We start from the raw sequence: 3,968 nt of genomic DNA, 5'->3' as shown, positions 1-3,968 counted from the left end.
GCAAAACAAGGTTTAAATGTTGAGGTCAATTCTTCCTGAGGCCCATGTCAGACCCAGATTTGGGGGCTGCCAGCTGACAGAGGCTGCAGGTCTCCGGGAGAGTCCTGTTCACTCTCTGCTCTTTAGACACACCCTATGGACCCCCAAAGTTTAGAAAATATTAGCAGGACCAGACCTCCCTCATCAAGCCCTCTTGTTCTCTTGCAGACATCATTCTCTCTCTCTCTCTCTCTCTCTCTCTCTCTCTCTCTCTCTCTCACGCGAACGCACAAACATGCCTACACACTCCCCAATCCATTGCATAAAGTGGAGACCCATAACCTTGACTCAGACCCTTGATTTGAGACTTGAGAGGGTCTCTGCACACTCACCCCTGCATCCCTGCCTCCTGCAAAGTCCACATTGGGTATGAAGAAAGATAGAATTCAAAACACCAAGAAATTCCTACCCAGAGGTAGCAGTGGTTGCAGGACCAAAGGAGGAGAGCCAGCGGTGGGTCTGTGGTCCTGGAGCTCAGAGAAAAAAGTACCCATGTGGGAACATGGCCTTGGGCTGCTAAGCCCCCGGGTGACCCTTGGATTTGCCACCCACCTGGAACTGACAGAACCTCACTCCTTGAGTTCCCATGACTCGAGCCTTGGGGAAATCAATTGAGCTCAAATTGGGGCTATTTTAATGTTCAGCTCTGGAGGTCAACACAAAGATAAAGCTAGGTCTGGTGGACCAGGCTCCTTTGGGGTGATAGAAATGAAGATACCTGAGCCCTGGAAGCCGGCATTGCAGGGAGCTACCGGAGTTAGTAGGGACGTGCCCCAGCACCCGCGACTCCTTCTCTAATGGCGACTCCTGAGGCCTGGCCCCTGGCTGCTCGCAGCTCTACACTTCGCCTTGTGAAGAGCCGAGTTAAGACCGAAGGCAGGAGAAGGTCAACTCCAAGCCTGAGCAGCGGCCTGGGAGGAATGAGACCCGGCCTGGTTCTTTCCCCTCACTGAGCACAGCACCACGGAGATAAACAAGAAAGTCTAGGAGAGAAAGTCAAGGGGAAGGAAAAGATTGAGGAGGAAAGAAAAGAGCAAAGAATAAATTGTATAATGAAGAAAGGAAGAAAGAAGGAAAGGGGGGAATGAGGAAGACAACGAATTAAGGAAGAGAAAGCATCAGAGAAAGAGAAGGAAAAAACTAATTGCAGGCAAAAAGAGAAGGAAAGAAAAATAGAGAAAGGAGCAAATAAAGGGAAAAGAGGAGCACAAGAAAAAGCAAGAAGGAAAGAAAGACAAAGAAATAAAAAAAGGAAGAAAGAAAGAAAGAAAGAAAGAAAAAAGAAAGAAAGAAAGAAAAAGAAAGGAAGGGAGGAAGAAAAAGAAAGGAAGGAAGAAAGAAAAAAGAAAGAGGAAAAAATAATGGAAAACAGAGAGATCTTGGAAAAGGAATTTAGCCGGTAAGAAAGGAGCGGGGTTTTCTCTGGAATAAGCTGGCCCAACCACAGCCCTGGTCCAGCTAGAAACCCGACCTACTGGGGCAACTTGGAAGCAAACCGTTAAAGTGGGGAGCAAGGCCTCCCCCAAAGACATTCTCCCATCCGTCTCCTCCTCCCAAACCTTCTCTCAGATGTGTTTGCTGTCTGGTTTCGATTCAGAAGGCAAAGTTAAATAACTGGCCGGCTTCCGCAAGGCAAGAAAGCAATCGTGCTGGCTCAGGTTATAAAACTTCGGGATGCGGGGATTGCAGGGAGCACATTTTGGGATAAAAACGAATATTTGTGGCTCCGTACACACAATTAAGCACAACTTAGACATGTGTGTAGATGGTAAACTCCAGAGCGTCTGGGTGCAAATGTGCATACACCGTCCAGATGTGAGAGCGACTCTGACGGTTAGGCTGCCGGAGTCGCCGCGAGATCCTAGAAGACCAGAGGCCCCTGGAAACGTCCCCAGCCTCCTGCCTCCCTCTCCTACCTGTCTGAAAAGCCCAGCTCTTTTCTGGGCTTCTGAGAATTCTTCATTATGTCTGGGATTTCGCTGCTCCCAATTAAGTAGAGCAGAGCTCATGTTAGCGGAAAGAAAAACAAGTCTTTTCTTCAAGTTTTGGAAAAAAAGTGATTTACCTCGGCTTCCCAAAGCGAGAGAAAAAGAACTGCAATTTTCGCCACTGGAGTGATTTTGTTTTCCATTTCGCTTGATGAGATTTCAATACACACACTTTATTCTTTTATTATTTTACTCCAAGGGGAGAGATACTCTTCCTTTTTCTCTTCACCTTTGGAATTGCCTCCAATGACTTCTCTAACCTCTTGGGGAAACTTCACTAAATTTCCTTGGAGAAGTCAGGGTGTTTCTGGGGGCACTTTGAGGGCTAGAGTCCAGAAAACAGCCGAGGTGCCTTTCTGTTTGTCGAACACTTCATTTTCCTTCTTCTGTTTTCACATGGGAACCCCAGTATCCCTGCCCTCGGCCTGCACCTCTGGAACCCGCTGACTGTCCTGGAGTATGCAAGGAGCACCTTCCTCCTTTCCCTAACTCACAGTCCCATGGGCAGCAGGCGGCCCAGGCCCCCATCTCTGCCGCCCCTCCAGGGTCTGGGTACCGGGAAGAAAGGCACAAGGGGCCAGGGCTCTTGGGGTGGGTGGGATTTGCCAAGATTTGGGCACAATCTGAGCCCCACTCTGCCTTGGAGCCCCCGGATTTTCACATCCCCAAGTTGAGGCAAGAAGGGGGAGCCCCAGAGTCAGGCATAGGCGCAGGTCTCTTGGCATTCCCAGAAAATTGGGGAAATGGCTTCACAGAGCGATTCTAACCCAGACTTCTCCTAAACCCCAATCCAGTTCCCAGGGGTGCAGGCCTGTGGGTTTTGGCCCTGTGAGGCTGGGCCGGTGGGTGCCTGGCAGTGGCAGCAGGCAGGATAGCTGTGGCAGCACGAGTGCCTTTGAACGCCAGGCCCGGACAATAGTACAGAAACAGCCTTTGCTTGTGGCCTCGGGAAAGACCGAGTCCAAGGGGGCAGGGCTGGGACACACATCTAACTGTACTTTCTGGACCTGCACAAATATTTCTCTTGCCTGTCCTTATCCTCACATCTTCCTCCCTTTTGCCCCCATTGGGGCAGAATCCCAAAGTCTGCAAAAACCAACAAGTTATTCAAGTCTGTGTCTGCTTCAGCTCTAGTTTAACGGCTTCGGATTTGCGTTTATCAAGTGTAATTAAAGGCAAACATTTGTCCCACCGGGGGTCCCACTTAGGCTGATGAATTTGATTTCTTTTTTTCATTTATGGGCCCTGTTTATCATACTTCTAATTATTTCAACTTTAAATACTATTTTCTTGTGAGAAGGTAGGAGTCGAGGCAGGAGGTTCCTTCTCCCTCGGGGGGTTATTTCCATTAATAATGGCAAGGATTCTGAAGAATCTCATTCCACCCCACCCCCTGCCCCATGTCAGAGGTAAGGAAGGAGTTTGGGGTGGGGGTCGGGCTGGTAGTGGGAGACAGGTCCTAAGGCCAGTGACTCCACTCCTCTCCCTCTGGTTCCTCAGGTTAAGCCCAGGGGCTCACAGATTTTGAGAGGTAATCTGGAGTTTGTCTCTTTCACCCTTTCTCCTCCGCCTCCCTCGCCCCCTCCCAGGCTGGGCTCAGACCCTTCCTCTGTGAGGCTCTTTGTAACCTTTCTGCCGCTCCAGCCAGATCACAGCCTGGACTGGCAGAGGCTCGCGGTAGCGCTGTCCTGGCCCCCAGCTACTAACACGGAGAGAAAAAACAAGAAAGACTGAGGTGAACAAGCGGCACCTGGGCATGGGCAAGAGGGTCCAAGAGATCCAGGCAAGGGCAGAGGACTGGGATGCCAAATTCCAGGGAAAAGCACACCAGACAGGAAAATAAAGGAGATGAGAAAGAGGGGGGAGGGAACCCCCAAAGCCATATAATTCTCAATTGCTTTGGTCTTTAATTTCATCACCCCATAAATGAGGAAATATCAG

Source organism: Pteropus vampyrus, unplaced genomic scaffold (assembly GCF_000151845.1).
Source record: "Pteropus vampyrus isolate Shadow unplaced genomic scaffold, Pvam_2.0 Scaffold276, whole genome shotgun sequence".
Classification (NCBI taxonomy): Eukaryota; Metazoa; Chordata; class Mammalia; order Chiroptera; family Pteropodidae; genus Pteropus; species Pteropus vampyrus.
The sequence above is the reverse complement of the archived record's forward strand: the minus strand, read 5'-3'. Positions refer to the sequence as shown.